At 36.9% G+C, this 17,827-nt stretch overlaps 1 protein-coding gene across 1 annotated transcript in view; it reads left to right on the top strand.

The window, feature by feature from the left end:
- The window catches only part of LOC150086829 (uncharacterized), a 641,413-nt gene that overhangs the window by 298,088 nt on the left and 325,498 nt on the right, over positions 1–17,827 (top strand). The window lies entirely within an intron of this gene.

Genomic DNA, 17,827 nt, shown 5'->3' with positions numbered 1-17,827 from the left:
CAGGAGCGGGAGTGCAGTAGCACACGCTCTTTGAGTAGACCGGGGTTCAAGCCCCTGACTGCTGAATACGGTCGATCTGCCAACTCGCACTGGACCAGCGTGGCAGATTATGGTCCATTTTCCCCCAGCATGAATTGTTGAGGAGGCTTCCATCCTGCAGTGGGTTGATAATGGCTGCACTTTACTTTTTTAATATCAAAACGTATTGATGCAAGGTGAACTGGTCAGTAGTATGCTACACTGTTTATGCATCAGACTTTACTGCAACTATTTTAATACATACAGTAAAAAAGTGTTAGTATTAGAATTAGCAAATGATGAAAAGAAACAAGCTCATTCCATCTAATAATTTGTCTACTTCTTTCTTAAATTTATTAAACCTAAATTTTATGAATTTGAAGCGTTGCTCAAGACATTAAAGGCGGATATTGTTGGGATATCAGAGATGTGGTGTTACACAGATATTAGGAATGCAGAATTGGAATTTGAGGAGTACAATGTGTACAGAAAGGATAGACATGATAGGAAGGGAGGAGAGATTATGTTGTTAATTAAGAAAAACATAAAATCAAAAGAAGTGCATCTAGTTGATATAGATGGACAGTGCACTGTCGAGTCAGTTTGGTGTGACATAAGCTCTGTGAAAGCAAAAATAACAGTAGGAGTGTGTTATAAGCCTATTGACTTGAATGAGTACAATGAACAATTGTACAGAGAAATAGTGGGCTAGTAAATCAAAATGTCTTATAATGGGGGATTTTAACTTCCCAGATATTGACTGGAACTTGTCGGTTTGGTCACTCGCACACTAGTAAGACTTTTGTGGATTTATTGGATGATTGTTTTCTGCAGCAGCATGTTCGAGAGGCAACCAGAGAGGGTAATACTCTTGATCTGGTTATCAGCAGTGATCATTCGTGTATTAAAAATTTGCAGATAAAGGAACCACTAGGTGGCAATGATCACAGTGTACTGATGTGGGATTTACTTAAAGATATAATTACCATCAAGGATAAAAAAAAGTGTTTTTTCTACTGTAAAGGTTAGTACAGTGGTCTCAGACAGTTTTTAAATTCTATACAGTGGGATCAATGAATGATGTTACCAACAGAAAATTCTAAGTGGGAAGCATTCAAGAAATTAATCTTGGAAGCTATTAAAAGTTTCATACCTATTAAGAAATATTGTTTAAGGTTTAGGCCTAAATGGTTGTCAAATGAACTAATAAGACTCGTGGTAGAAAGGAAAAATGCATGCGATGTATATAAATTATCAGGCGACACAGAAGCCTATGGCAGATATAAGCTAATCTGTAATCAAGTCACAAAGGAGGTTAGGCAGGCACAGGCAGATTACGAGAAATCTTTGGCAAAGGATGCTAAGAAAAAAGGCAAGAATTTCTTTACTTATATAAACTCTAAAAGGAAGGGGATGAATCAGATTGGTCCACTTGATATCGATGGTTCGACTGTTGATGATCCTGCTCAGATAGAAAACAAACTGAATGAGTATTTTGCATCTACATTCACACATGAGCAGTTATTAATGATTGAAAATGCCAGAGGGTTAACAAATTGTAGCAGGGTGCTTAATGATTTTGTAATAACTGAGAGCAAAGTGGAGGAGAAATTGTTGAAGTTAAGCATAAGAAAGGTACCTTGGGTGGATGGGATCTATCCAGTAATATTAAACAAGGCAGCAAAGGAACTAAGCAAACCCTTAGCCATAATTATGAGAACATCTTTGAATTCAGGGGAGGTCCCCACAGAATGGAGATGTGCAAATGTATCCCCAATTCACAAAGGGGGGGATCGAAGGGGGACACGAGTAATTACAGACCAGTTAGTTTAACTTCTGTTCCGAATAAAATAATGGAGTCACTGGTTAAAGATGCATTGCAGGATCATCTAGACAAGACTGCAGCAATAATTCAGACACAGCATGGGTTTGTTAAGGGAAAGTCTTGTCTGACAAATTTGATTGGGTATTATGATGTGATTACAAAGGAACTGGATGAAAAATAATTTTGATATCATATACTTGGATTTCAGGAAAGATTTTGACACTGTTGTGCATGGAAGACTAATGTACACATTAGAGCAGATTGGTATTAAGGGTAAGTTGCTACAATGGATAAAAGGATGGTTGACTGGGAGAAGACAGAGGATGGTAATCAATGGGTGCTGCTCTTCATGGACTAATGTTATTAGTGGAGTCCCACAGGGTTCGGTGTTGGGTCCATTGTTGTTTTGTATATTTATCAATGATATTGATGAAAGTATATCAGGCTTAGTGTTGAAGTTTGCAGATGATACAAAGGTTGGCAGGGTTGTTAATGACAGTAATGGCAGTAATGGCAGTGTGCTACTGCAACAGGATCTAGAAAATTTGGGAAGATGGGCTGAGAAGTGGCAACTGAAGTTTAACATCGACAAATGCAAAGTACTGCGTATGGGTAGAAGTAACCCCAGAGGAACATACCAACTGTGTGGTACTATACTTAGGGTGGTAGAAAATGAAAAAGACCTGGGAGTAATTGTGCAGTCAGATTCTGAACAGTGCAGACAGGCTGCAAGAGCAGGTCATGGGGTTCTGTCAATGATATACAGGAATTTTGCTAGCAGGGAAAGGGAGGTGATTATCCCTCTGTATAAGGCAATGGTCAGGCCACGCCTTGAGTACTGCGTACAGGTCTGGAGGCCTCATTTTAGGAAGGATGTAGATTTGCTTGAGCATGTACAGAGAAGGGCAACAAGATTGGTGAGGGGGATTCTCGTACCAAGAGAGAGAGAGAGAGAGAGAGAGAGAGAGAGAGAGAGAGAGAGAGAGAGAGAGAGAGAGATGAGACGAGAGAGAGAGAGAGAGAGAGAGAGAGAGAGAGAGGCTTAAGTTCTGCAAATTGCAGTGGCTGGAGACTAGGCACCTGCGAGGTTCTCCAATTGAGGTGTCTAAGGCCTTGAATTGGTTGAGCATGCTGAATTCTGATGGGATTCTTCCACTTGTTCAGATTATGAACCTAAGGGGGCATAAATTCAAATTGAGGAAAGACAGGTGTAGAATAGATGTGCAGAAATTTGCCTTTAGCCAGTGGGTGGTTAATTGCTGGAACAAACTTCCATCTATAGTTGGGGAAGTTGATAAGTTAAATGAATTTAAGGACAAACTGAACAAGCATTTAGAGGAAATGGTTGTGTGAATTTTTTTTTTTTTTTTTTGGCTGATGCATGCTACATGAGCTTGTACGCTTGCTTTCTTGCATCACATGCCACAATTACTACTATTACTATACTCTTAATTCCACAACACCAGATAATAGTTTGTTCCAACAATCAACGTCTGTCTGAAAGCAAATCCATACACATTTATTCAATAGCCTTCTTCAATTTAAATTGTGTGTGTGTGTGTGTGTGTGTGTGTGTGTGTGTGTGTGTGTGTGTGTGTGTGTGTGTGTGTGTGTGTGTGTGTGTGTGTGTGTGTGTGTGTGTGTGTGTGTGTAAGAGTAAGAATACTATCGGCATTTAGTTTACACAATCCATTAACACCTTATACATTTCAGTCAGGTCCTAGACTAATCTAATTGCTCTTCCCTGCATCTATTACAAGAAATCCGCATCCTTCTTTAAATGGAACTTCCAGACTTCTATGCAGTACTCAAGATGCCACCTCAGACCATTGCCTTGTACACGGGATAGTCACCTTCTTGTACATGTTAGAAAAATTCTGTATATTTTTGAGCTGTCCTAGCAGCCTGTCTGCACTGCTCAGAAAACTTCATATGTTATTGTAAATTTACCCCTAGGTCTCTCTCATTCTCCATGTTCAATGTAATGCTGCTGTATTGGTATGTTATTCTGGGATGACTGCTGCCCATATGCATTTAGCATTAGCATTAGTAGAAGCATACAATGCAAGAAAGAAAGCTTTTGCAGCAAAAAAAAAAAAAAAAACCCTCCCATTTCACCTCTCCATTTGTTCCAAATGCCTGTCCAGCACAGCCTTAAATTTATTTAGGCTGTCAGCTTCCACAACAAAAGATGGAAGTCTGTTCCACCAATCAACTATCCACTAGCTAAAGACAAATTTCTGCACATCTGTTCTACAACTGTCTTTCCTCAATTTGAATCTGTGCCCCCTCAGGTTCTTAATCTGAGCAAGAATCCCATCAGCATTCAGCTTGCTCAACCCATTCAAGGCCTTATACACTTCAATCAGATCATCTTGCAGGTGCCTACTCTCCAGGTGCTACAATTTTCAGAACTTAAGCCTTTCTTCATAAGAGCACCCCCTTTGTTCCCCTCACCAATCTTGTTACCCTTTTTTGTACCCGTTCTGGCAACTTTACATCCTTCCTAAAATGAAGCCTCTAGACCTGTACACATTACTCTAGGTGTGGCCTGACCATTGCTTGTATAATGGGAAAATCACATCCCAGTCCCTGCTAGCAAATTTTCTGTATATCACTGACAAGACTCCATAACCTGTCCTGGTAGCTCGTTTGCACTGTTCAGCGAACTTCATATTTGACTGCACTTTTCACTTTCCACTTCCCTGAGTGTAGTACCACACAGTAAGTTTCTATTCAGTTATTGCTACCATATGCAGTACTTTGCATTTGTCAATGTTAAACTTCAGTTGCCACTTCTCCGCCCATTTGCCCAACTTATGTAGATCCAGTTGGAGTAGCATACTGTCTTTACTGTCATTAACAACACTGCCAACCTTTGAATCATCTGAAAACTTGGACATTAAACCTGATATACCTTCATCAATATCATTAATAAATATACAAACAACAATGGGCCCAATACCGAACCCTGGGGAACTCCACTAATAGCATTTGTCCACGAAGAGCAGTGTCCATTGATTTCCCCTCTCTGTTGTCTCCTACTCAAACATCCCTTTATCCACTGTAGCAACTAACTCTTAATGCCATACCACTCCAATTTGTACAGCAGTCTTCCATGTGCAACAGTATCAAAAGCTTTCTTGAAATCCAAGTATATGATATCAAAATTATTTTTGAAATTCAGTTCCTTTGTGACTACATCATAGTATCCAATCAAATTGGTCAGACAAGACCTCTCTTTAACAAACCCATGGTGTCTTAACTATTACTGCAGTCTTGTCTAGATGATCCTGCAATGCTTCTTTAATCAGTGATTCCATTATTCTACCTGGAATATAAGTTAAACTAACCGGTCTATAGTTACTTGTGTCGCCTTTTGAAACCCTTTTTGGATTGGTGATACATTTGCACACTTCCAGTCCATGGGGACTTCCTCTGTGTCCTAGGAAGATCTCAGAATTATGGCTAAGGGTTTGCTTACTTCCTTTGCTGCCTCCTTTAATATAACTGGATAGACCCCATCCACCCCAGGTGCCTTTGTTATGTTATCTTCAACAATTTCTCTTGCACTTTGCTCTGAGTTTTTACAAAATCACTTAGCTCCCTGTTAGAGTTTTATAAAGTTCTGGCACTCCCCTCATTGAATAACTCCTCATGTGTGAATGTAGATGCAAAATACTCATTCAGTTTATCAGCTATCTGAGCATAATCATCAATAGTCAACCCATCTACGTTAAGTGGTCCAATCTGATTCATTCCTTTCCTTCTAGAGTTTATATAAGTAAAGAACTTTTTGCTGTTTTCTTTGCATCCTTTGCCAAAGATTTCTCGTAATCTGCCATCACCCGCCTAACCTCTTTTGTGAATTGTTTACAGACTAGTTTATATCTGCCATAGGCTTCTGTGTTACCTGATACTTTATATTCATCCCATACATTTTTCTTCTCTGCCACGAGCCTCATTAGTTCATCTGACATCCATTTAGGCCTAAACCTGGAACAGTATTTCTTAGTTGGAAAGATCGATTATCGAATCGATAAATGAACAAATGATTATTTATCGATGTTAAACTTCAATTTCCACTGAGAGGTGGCAATTCTTGTTCCTTCAATCTGCCTAATTTTTCTAGATCTTGTTGCAATAGTGTGTCTTGATCCTCTCATTAACCACCATTCTAACCTTTGTATTATCTACAAATTTATACGGCACCTCTGTGGGCAGGAGCGGCTGTGCGTACACGCTTCTTGATTAAACCTGGGTTCGAGCCGTGACCACCAAATACAGAGGATGCGGAAAGGTCAGGAAATGACCACCGCATATCCCCAGAACAATATGGCCTTAGTTGCTAATGCTCCTAAAATAACAACATAACATAACAAATATATCCCCAGAATACTGAAAACAGTAAAATGTCATCATCACTGAACCCCGAGGGACTCCATTAATAACATTAGTCCCATAAGAGCAGTGCCCATTTAAAACCATTATGTCTCCGTCTTCTCCCACTCAACCATCTTTTAAAGATAGCAGTAACTTTCCTCTAATGCCACACTGTCCCAATTTTTACAGCAGTGTTTCATAACAAACACTTCAGAATAGTTTGCTGTAATTGTTCAGTTAGCCATAAAAAAAAAAAAACACAAAAAAACACCTGTATTCTGAAGTTTTTCATTTCCAACAAAATGCATATTGTATGCATGATACAATTATGGCCCATTGGAACAGTGAAAAAAACTTTGCTGAAATCTAAGTATATGATGTTAAATTTTTTTTTTTTTGCATCCATTTCCTACTATGACTCATCAAGTCATAGTAGGAAATGGATAATTAGACCCCCCAACCTTAAACCATTGCTGTGATTTCCAGGCGTCTCCCTAGCCAGGTGGGAAGGAGCAGCAGTGCGGTAGCACATGCTTCTTGATTAGACCTGGGTTTGAACCCATCACCACCAAATACGGAGGATGCGGAAAGGTCAGGGAATGACCACTGCATATCCCCGGAGCAATATGGCCTTAGTTGCTAATGCTCCAAAATAACAAACAAACAAACTGATTTCCATATAATTCCATTCCCGTCAAGTTGATCCTGCAATATATCTTTAACCTCCGACTCCCTTTATTTTTCCTTGGAGAAGTCAATCTTACTTGTGAATAGGAGAGACATTTGCACATCTTCAATCTTTAGGAATCTGCCAAGAGTGCAAGGATACTTTCATGATTATGGCCAAAGGTTTGCTTTCCTCGTTTGTTACTTCTAATTTTAATATACTTGAATGGATCCAGTCAGCCCCAGATGCCTTATTTACTTTTAGCTTCAGCAATTTCTCTTTCACTTGCCTCTCAGTTATCACAAAATCATTTAGCTCACAGTTATAGCTTGGCATAACTGTCTGCTGTTCCCAACCTTATATACATTTTTATCAGTAAATGAGGTGTAAAATATTTATTTAATTCGTTAGCAACATGAACAAGTTCATATCTAGTGGGCCAATGTGCTTCATTGCTTTCCTTCTAGTGTTACAAAAGTAAAGAATTTTCTAATATACTAATATTTCTTTGTATTCTTAGCCAGTACTACTCAAAATCTTCCTCACCCTGCCTACCCTCCTTAGTGACTTAATTGCAGATAAGTTTCTGCTTACTGTGGGTTCCAGGTCCCCTGCTATTTTATACCTACACTTGCATTTTTCATTTCATTATCATATATGCATAATGTGCCTATTGTCTTCACCACATATTCCATCCACCTATCTTTCTCCATCTGTCCAAACATCTGCATGTTACAACTTGGCTCCCAGTAGACAGATTTTCGTGAAATTTTGTTTGGGCCTTTTGAAAAAGATTTGTCAACCCATTCCAAATTTCATTAAAATAGGACGAATAGAAATCCAAGGACAAAAAAATTTAATGTACTATATATTTTTTTCATCCTTGTGTAATAACTCGACTCCCGTAAGATGAATTTTAATGAAATTTTATGTTTAGACCTTTTAGAAAGATTTGTAGAATCCTCTCAATTATCATTAAAATCAGACCAATAGAAATCTAATAATTGTTATTTCTTTGTCTGCCGGACTATAGGTAATATTGTGACTCCTAGTGAATAAATTTTCATGAAATTTTATATTTAAACTTTTTATAGTGGTTTGTCAAGCTTTTCCAAATTTCCTGGCCAATAGAAATACAACAGCTATTATTTATTTATTTTTTGTACATATCACATAGGCTGTCCATATACCGTATATTGTATCTGAAGCACTGGATATTAAGTTTGTTACCATGTGCTGGTCAGAAGAATGAATGAGCAATGTGACAGTTTCACAGAAACGAAATTTTCTTGGTTCACATGTAATAATGGTAATTGTATTTTGCTTCTTTTTTGTTTTGCTATAAATCATTTAGTACTATTTGCTAACAAGCCTGAAATGTAGTGCACCACATACTTTACTTGTTTTTCTCAGCCACTATTCTCATCAGTTCATATCTGTTATCCATTTAGATCTAAATCTTCAATGGTCTCCCTTTGTTGGTATAAAAAGCTTAGTATTTTCAATGATTATTTTCTTGAATATTTCCCACTTAGAGTTTTCATTTTGTTATGTCATCAGTTGGTCCGACTGGAAGTAATTTAAAAACTGTCTAAGGCCATTATAGTCATGTTTATGAAAGATGACTTAAATGACTGTTTAAGTAAACTCCAAATTAATATGTTATGATCACTGTCACCTTGTGGTTCCTTGTGTTGAGATTCTTAATGCATGAAGAGTCACTGCTTATAATACAATCAAGAGTATTGCTTTCTCTTGTTGCCTACTATGACTCATCAAGTCATAGTAGGAAATGGATAATTAGACCCCCCGTATTTGCCGCTCTGACATGCTGCCACCATAGAAAAGTCATCCACTAAATCCAGAAAAGTTTTGATACTATATGAATGACCAGTCTACAAGTATTAGTCAATATCTTGAAATCCCCATTATATGACATTACCATCTACTGGCCTACTCGTCCTGTCTGTAAAGTTGTTCATTATACTCATCAGTGTCATTTGGCCTATAGCGTATTGCTATTACTACTACTGTTACTTCATTTTAATTTTCCCAGTGCTTGTATCATACCAAACTGACTAAACATTGCACCTTACCTTAGATTCTGTGTGCTTCTTAACCAAGAATATCACTTGTCCTTTCTGTACACATTGTACTCACCATGTTCATCCCTGTAAAAACAGCTTCTCCTGTTACCAAGTACAGACTGTTCTCAGAAATACCCCCACAAGCCTTGCACACACTCTCTCTCCAAGGTCAAATTGATTGGCAAGTGTCATGTATTCCATCCTGTTGTGTCAGTAGAATTGCAAACAGTTTTTGGCGCCTCCATAGCCAGGTGGGAAGGAGCAGCAGTGCGTAGCACACGCTTCTTGATTAAACCGGGGTGCGAGCCCGTCACCACCAAATACGGAGGATGCGGAAAGGTCAGGGAATGACCACCGCATAACCCGGAGCAATATGGCCTTAGTTGCTAATGCTCCTTAAAAAAAAAAAAACCAAACAAGCAAACAGTTTCAAATTTAATCCTGATTCGTGACTTTTTCTCAACAGGAATAGATCTGAGGATTTACTTATCTATCCTGATAAGTAAATCCTCAGATCTATTCCTGATACCATCAATACCAAAGTGTACCACAGTATCATCTTTTGTACCCTTAAAAGACAATAATTGCTGCACAACATCATCAACTGTAGCCCCTGACAGATATATCCTGGTCCTCTTCCACTTATCTTTTTTACACAATATACTTCCTGTTTCAGTAACACTAGCTGCCTCTTGTGGGATGAGAGATTTCTGTTTCTGGGTATGTTGTGTTTTTTAATGCTTATCTGCAAGTTCTAGAATTGAACTGGCAGCTCAGCTGCCTGCTCAATGCTAGAATGTTTGATGGGTCTCTCATTTTAATATTTTCTAGCAATGATAAATACCTTAGAATCGCCCCAAGGGAAACTAACTTATCTCAGAGCTTACTTTTGACGAATACACACAGAGAAACTGTTCTTTTGTAGCATTTATCTTGGACAATTCAGAAAATTCAGAGAAAATTTACATGTGACTCTGTTCATGATGGCAATGAATGAGCTCAGACGATCTGACCAACGTGGTATTACTCCATATCATCTCCTTTACATGGCAATGAAGATAGTGAGATTGAGATCTCGATGGTGGCTTTCAAATACATAGGTAAAGATACTAAACTGATCTGCAAGCAAGTTCAATCCAAAGAATACATTAACAGCTGAATTGAAAACAATTTGGTCTTCCTAAGGACAATTCCAAACTTGACCTACTAATGGGCTCAACATAAGTGTTATCTATTCACTATGATTAGACAACTTGTTAAACCTACAGTGTTCTTGAGTCTGAGTGCCAATGAAATTGGTTGGCCGTGCTTGCTTCAGCTATTGTTGTTATTGTTATTGTTATTTGGTTTTTAGGAGCATTAGCAACTAAGGCCATATTGCTCCAGGGATATGCAGTGGTCATTCCCTGACCTTTCTGCATCCTCCGTATTTGGTGGTCATGGGCTCGAATCCCGGTTTAATCAAGAAGCATGTGCTATGCACTGCTGCTCCTGCCCACCTGGCTACAGAGGCGCCTCAGCTATTGTAAAAGTTACAGAATAACAGGCGTGATATTAGTGAGGATGATGCGAGTGACATGGACTTCATGCAGAAGGCATTGCTAGTGAATGAAGACACTGTAACTTGTGCAATATACTTCAAGAAGATGGACACTGCTCATCGTGGACTGATGTTATTAGTGGAGTCCCTCAGGGCTCAGTGTTGGGTCCATTATTGTTTTCTGTATTTATAAATGATATTGATGATGGTATATCGGGCTTAATGTCCAAGTTTGCAGACGATACAAAGGTTGGCAGGGTTGTCAAGGACACTACTGACACTATGCTGCTGCAACAGGATCTGGAAAGGTTGAGCAGATGGGCTGAGAGGTGGCAAATGAAGTTTAACATTGACAAATGTAAAGTACTACACATGGGAAACAGCAACCCCAGAGCAACGTATCAACTCTGTGGTACTACACTGACAGTGGTAGAGAATGAAAGGGACCTGGAGGTGGTTGTGCAGGCAGATATGAAGTTCTCTGAGCAGTGCAGACGGGCTGAAAGAGTAGCTCATGGTGTATTGCCAATGATATACAGGAATTTTTCTAGCAGGGATAAGGAGGTGATTATTCCCTTGTATAAGGCAATGGTCAGGCCACACCTAGAGTACTGTATACAGGTCTGGAGGCCTCATTTCAAGAAGGATGTAGAGCTGCTGGAACGAGTACAGAGAAGGGCAACAAGATTAGTGAATGGAACAAAGGGGTGCTCTTACGAAGAAAGGCTTAAGTTTTGCAAATTACAGTGTCTGGAGACTAGGCACCAGCGAGGTGATCTGATAGAGGTGTATAAAGCCTTGAATGGTTTAAGCATGCTCAATGCTGATGGGATTCTTCCTCTAGCTCAGAAAAATCACCTGAGAGGGCATAAATTCAAATTGAGGAAAGACAGATGTAGGATAGACGTGCGGAAATTTGCCTTTAGCCAGCGGGTGGTTGGTTGGTGGAACAGACTTCCATCCCTTGTGGTGGAGGTTGATAGCCTAAATAAGTTTAAGGCTCAGCTGGACAGGTATTTTGAACGAACAGAGGGGTGAAGTGGAAGTGGGTTTTTTTTTTTTTTTTTTTTGGCTGATGCTGCATAAGCTTGCTTTCTTGCATCAAATGCCTATACTAATGCTAATGCTAAAAGATCGTGGATGTAATTATGAATATATTGCAGGTGAAATGTAAAATTGACCTGTTTGGTCAATTTTACATGTTCAACTTTTTCAAGCACATAGAATTTCAGCCTTGCAGTAGTCCACACTTTTTGATGCTTAGCTGCAAGTTCTAGAATTGAACTGGCAGCTCAGCTGCCTGCTTGATGTTAGAATGTTTGATGTGTTTCTCATTTTAATATTTTCTAAGGCATGAACCCTGCTTTTCAAGCTCACATGTAAGCCCATTGGAACACCAAATTTTGTTGCATAATCTTCTTGCGCTCCTTGCAACAAACATGCGAGCACCCCCTTTGACTGTATTGTAAAGTAACTTTGCAAAGAGGCAATGAGCAGTGCACATCATAATATCCTGATTCATAAGAGAACTGCCATTGGCATTTCTCTCCCTAACCAAAGCATTCCCACTGCTTTGAGCCTTTTGCTTTGCTTCTCTAGTGTGAGGCATGATTATAGTCTAAATTTAATTTAAGAATATGCCATTGCAGTGATTGTATATTGTTACAATCCAATTAAATGTTACAGCTTCAAATATTCAATACATTCATAGCAGCTGTATAACTTTATGAATAAATTTGGTAAATTGTGGATTTGGTTTGACAGCCATCTGACTTTCTGTTATGAATTCCTAATACCAAAATATTACCTTAATAGCAGTCGAAAGTCTTCTGGCTCCAAACAGAATTCATAGATAGGAAGCTGCTAACTGAGGTTTCAGAAGCATTAAGATAAATATGATTTAATTTTAACTTAAATATAATCACATTTGGAGAACCAATTCATTATTCAGCAGTGCAATTTGGAGAACAAATTTTTTTAGTCAAATTGAAATGATTTGATTTCACAAAATTTGAAAAAAAAAAAAAAATATCTAGTACTTCTTAGTATTATTGAAGATAAAGAAATAGGTAATTTTCAGTATCAGTGCTTCTGTCGTAATAATAAAAGAAAAAAGAATTGATGTACGGTGAGTGGTCCATGGTTGAACAGGCAAGAGCACAGGGAAGCTTGAAATATAACAAATTGTCTAAAGTCATACTTGTCCAAACTCATACATGGCATTTTAACAATTCCTCATAGCAGTGCTGAGGGTGAGAAATATTCAGCCAGGTGAGAAAACAAAAATTGAGTTCAGATCTTTCCTGATGAAACTTTGGAAATGGTATTGACAGCCAAATCTAAACAGCAATGCCATTGTTATAAATAAAACTTTGACTCAATGTTTCTGAAGAGGATAAAGTCTGAAATAGTGTCTTTCTTGAAACAGTCACAATCAGCTCATGTTGAACTGACAATCCAAACAGAAATCCAGACAGGAAAAACCATAGGTTATAGGTTTTTCCTGTCTAGATGAGTGAGTCTTACTAGTAAACAATCCTGTGGCTGTATTTTAATATAATTTTGTATATGTTTTCAGTGAAATTTAAATTCTAGTGCAGTATGGACTTTAAAATATCTCTTATTTTTTGTTCTAATAATGTTCTAACAAAAGATCTAATAATTATGGCATTGCATTCATTCTCATGCAGCATCACAAAGGATTCTTATTCACTACTGCTGTCTTGTTTTTGAGAGCATAGCTTCCATGGTTGGAGATGGACCGCTGTATTTGTAATTAATATATTTAACAAAATTTAAAATATTTAATAAGCAGAAAAGTTTTATATTACTAACCAATAATGTGACATCTTGCAAGGGTTCATAAGCTTCAGGTTACACATACATGATTTAGTCCGATGGATGAGTTTGCTATTCACACACAGTTGATTAAATTATCTTCAAAAAGGCCTCTGAGGTTGGGAAAGTTCATATTCACAATATTACATTAATACACCAACCATTGAGTTAAAATAATTTAATACTGTATATATACAAACAATACAGAGGATACTGTAACATAATCTATTTACAATAACTGATAATGAATAAAGCCTGAAAACAAAATAAAATCCTAAATTTTAAAATACAATAAAATATATAAAATTAAAACTGTTAAAACTATTTGAAACTGTTAAAACTGTTAAAACCTATAGTTTTAACAGTTTTAATGCTTTTAATTTTATATATTTTATTGTATTTTAAAATTTAGTATTTTATTTTGTTTTTAGGTTTTATTCATTATCAGTTATTGTAAATAGATTATGTTACAGTATCCTCTGTATTGTTTGTATATATACAGTATTAAATTATTTTAACTCAATGGTTGGTGTATTAATATTGTGTAGTAATATTGTGAAGTTGATTAAATTGTTGTGTCGTGGTGAAATCATAACTTGAAGTTCCTTTTTCCATTATCAGCTGTGATTAGTATTTTGTTTTGTTTTTTTTTACAAGGACAACCTTTTTTCATCAAAAAACGAAGTAAAATCATTGATAAGCTCAGATATCACATGCAACCAAAACTGAGGAAACTAATCTGCATAAATATACTTTTCAAGAAACCACCAGAGGATATTTGGGTGAGTTGCTCTTATTCAGAAGTCCTTGGTTCACAGATGTTGTCAAGAACAAATGGGTTTATAATCCATTCAGATTTTGAAACAACAAAACAAAAATTGTTTCTTAAGTGGTTGAGGAAAAGATTTTTGTTAGCTGCCGTTTCATTGTTGGGATAAAAAGTAAGAAATATGTCAAAAGAAGTTACATTCCATGTTTCTTTACTTTTTTATGAATGCTTTTACCCTTTTATTCTGAGTCAGTATATTCATTTGATAACCTTTTATTCATTTATCCAAATTACTTAGTTTTTCAGAAATGTTCTCTTAATCCAATTTCTGAATAAAATTTTCATTTTGAAATAAAACAATAAACAATAATGATACAAATTTATTTCATGCTATCATTACTGTTGTCGCTTTCAGATTTCAGTGCAAATACCCTGTTAAGCATTTTGGCATGAGAGAGAGAGGCATGTGTTTACAATAGTATTGAAGCGTTGTGTGTTCTGCCTTCATATATCATCATATAATTTTAGTGCTCCTCTTAGTGGATTGTGTTTGATCATAGTTAACTATTCTGATAGCAGCTTTCAGTAGATTCTGTAGCTCCTCACTTATATTTCTGGATCTGGATGCAAGTGTGTATCTTTGAAGCATACAATGTGTCCAGATAGTTTGGGGGAGAGAGGGGTGTTCTTTATTTTTTTAGCAATGCCTCTTCATTGAGACATTGACTTGGAGCCATCTGTGCTGAGTCCAGTGCAGTTCTTCCATTTTATTTTGTTTTCCCATTCTCCTTTAGGAAATGGTTAATTAGATTGAACACTTCTAAAGTCATAACTCTATCTTCAGTATAATTGCAAAACAAAAAAAAAACAAACAAAAAAACCTCCTTTACATATTTTTCCCACACACACTGAACATAAGCAGTTATATATGCATCTTTTGATACATCAGTTTTGTCATCTATTTATAATGTAAAATGCGATTTATTTTATGTTGATCAAGCAATTTATCACAAAGGTTTTCTGAAATATCTACCATTCTTTTTTTTTTTAACAATGCAGTCTGGAATTTTGTATCTACCACATTCTTTGGTACAATTCACCAAACAAATTTCAGTAATACCAAAAGCTAACTTTTTCCAGTTAGATGAGATTTTTTACATTTGTAAATTCTCTAGGCAACTGTGAATGATATTCACAGGGCAACTGTGAACAGTAATCCAACCAAGAAAAGGAAGGTCATCCGTTTTACATTCTTGTAATGCCAATGACGTGAGGCTGAGAATGACCAGGGGGGGAAGAGATGGGGGGAGAGGCTTTAATGGAGAAGAGACCATCACCAAGTAGTGATCTGAAGTGCCTAGAGGACCGTTAACATTGAGAAAAACTTCAGGAGTGTTGAGTGTATGGTTAGGATTTTTGGTATTTTGATGTGAGGTAGATGAACAAGCTGAGTGAGGTCAGTAGTATTTGCAATAGCCTCAGTATCTCAACAGGTTTGGAGTCCAGGATTCAGGACCTGAAAATAATTTTTAAAAAAATGTTCATATAAATATGTGTCCAATCGGATGGTTAGATCTTTGGCTGTTCGAATTTTTAAAAAAGTGCCCACAAAGCTTTCAATGGTAAAAAATAATAAAAAGAAATAAGAATAAGCAAACAGGTACCTAGTATGTATAAACATTTTACTAGGTATATGGCTGGTTATTCTTGTTTATTATTTTTATCAGTGCTGGACCTACTTAATGTTTTCAATATTTATTAATGATTTGGATGAATCAGAGAGCAAGCTTACTATCTAAGTTTTCAGATGATATTTTGACACTGTATTAATCATTGACATAACATTGTATTAATCAAAAGTTGGCAGGGTGGTTAACAATGACAGGAATAAATCAGGGTATGTAACAGCAACAAGAACTAGAGAAATTAGGCAAATTGGCTGAGAAGTGGAAATTGAGGTGTAACATTAATAGATGCAAAAATTTCTGGGAATACTGCATTTGGGCAGCAGTAATCCCAGAATAATGTATTGATTTGGTGGTACCACATTCAAGGAAGCATAATGAAAATGACCTAGTAGCAATCATAGTCTGACATGAAGTTCTCTGAGCAGTGCAGACAGACTGCTAGGATGAGTCGTAGAATTACTGTTGATATGCAGGAATTTTGTCAGCACAGATAAGGAGGGGATTATCCCATTGTATTAATAATGAGTATTGCATACAGGTCTGGTAGTTTCATTTTAGGAAGTATGTGGATCTATTTTGAATAGGTGCAGAGTAGAGCAGAGCAAGATTAGTCAGGGTCACAAAAGGGTACCCTTATCAAGAAAGACTTCAATTCTTCAAATCGCAGCATCTCAAAACTAGGCACCTATGAAGAGACTTGATCAAGTGTTTTAAGGCTTTAAATGGATTAAGTAAAGTAAATGCTGTTGGCATCCTTACTCTTTCTCAGATGAGACAAATAAGGGAACATAAATTTAAATCGGAAAAAGGATGGTTGTAGGATCAATTTGCAAAAATTTGCTTTCAGTCAGAGTATAATTGATTGTTGGGACAAACTTCCATGGTGTTGTGGAAATGGGCAGTTTGAATAAATATAAGGGAGGATTGTTAGACAAATCATTAGAGGGATGTACAAATGATATGTTTTTTCTTTTTATTTGTCAATGCTATATCAGCTTGCTTCTTTACACAGTTTGCCACCACTAATACTAAAGACTCATAAGTTGAAATACAAATTATAAATATCTCTGAGTTGGCCCAATGTGCATCTTGTTGTACAGCCTTTATCAAAAGCAGTGGTAGCTGTTGGTAATATTTATCATCTTGATCTCATTTCTAGCAATTAGTTTTTTTTCTTTTTAAGGATCAGATTTAATGATGAAATTTGCTTGATGATTAATGGATTGAATGTTAAAAGATGCGGAGGTATGACGGAAATAAATAATAGTATGGGAATCTGAAGAAAATGTGTGCTCACTTCTTCCATTCCATTGTCATTGATGTAATGAAAAGTTAAAATGGAATGAGAAAAGCTAGAAAGAAATGTCTCGTGCAATTTGAATAGTTCATTGTTAGCCAGCTAAGCTAATAAAAAAAGAGCTCCTATCTTTTTATGTTTATATTTGCATATCTCTCTCTCTCTCTCTCTCTCTCTCTCTCTCTCTCTCTCTCTCCACTACACTATATGTTGCCAGTGAAACCTGCACATTTTGTGTGGTAAAATTCACAAATTAAGTTAGAAGAGAATATTACTTAATTTTTAGTTTACTTGTTTATGTAGTACACAATTAGAATGATTTTATCAAAAATTTCAGAACCTACCAAGAACAAACTTTCGTGAAGTTGCACTTATGATTCAGCTGTTTCTCTTGCACACAGATTTTTCACTTTTTGAAACTAAGGTCCTTTATATTATCACTATTATGTTCATAATGGAAGTGCTAGGTCTGTCATTGTGCTGCAAATTTTCTACATTTCACTTTTAAATATTCATAGTTAAGTTAAGTTAACTGCAGCCATTATCAACCCACTGCAGGATGGAAGCCTCTTCAACAATTCATGCTGAGGGAAATGGACCATAATCTGCCACGCTGGTCCAGTGCGGGTTGGCAGATCTACCGTATTTAGCAGTCAGGGGCTTGATCCCTGGTCTACTCAAGGAGCGTGTGCTACTGCACTCCCGCTCCTGATAT

This window comes from Mastigoproctus giganteus, chromosome 4, assembly GCF_048544385.1.
Source record: "Mastigoproctus giganteus isolate SK-2022 chromosome 4, ASM4854438v1, whole genome shotgun sequence".
Classification (NCBI taxonomy): Eukaryota; Metazoa; Arthropoda; class Arachnida; order Uropygi; family Thelyphonidae; genus Mastigoproctus; species Mastigoproctus giganteus.
Note: the sequence above shows the minus strand (reverse complement) of the source record. Positions and strands in the feature narration are given on the sequence as shown.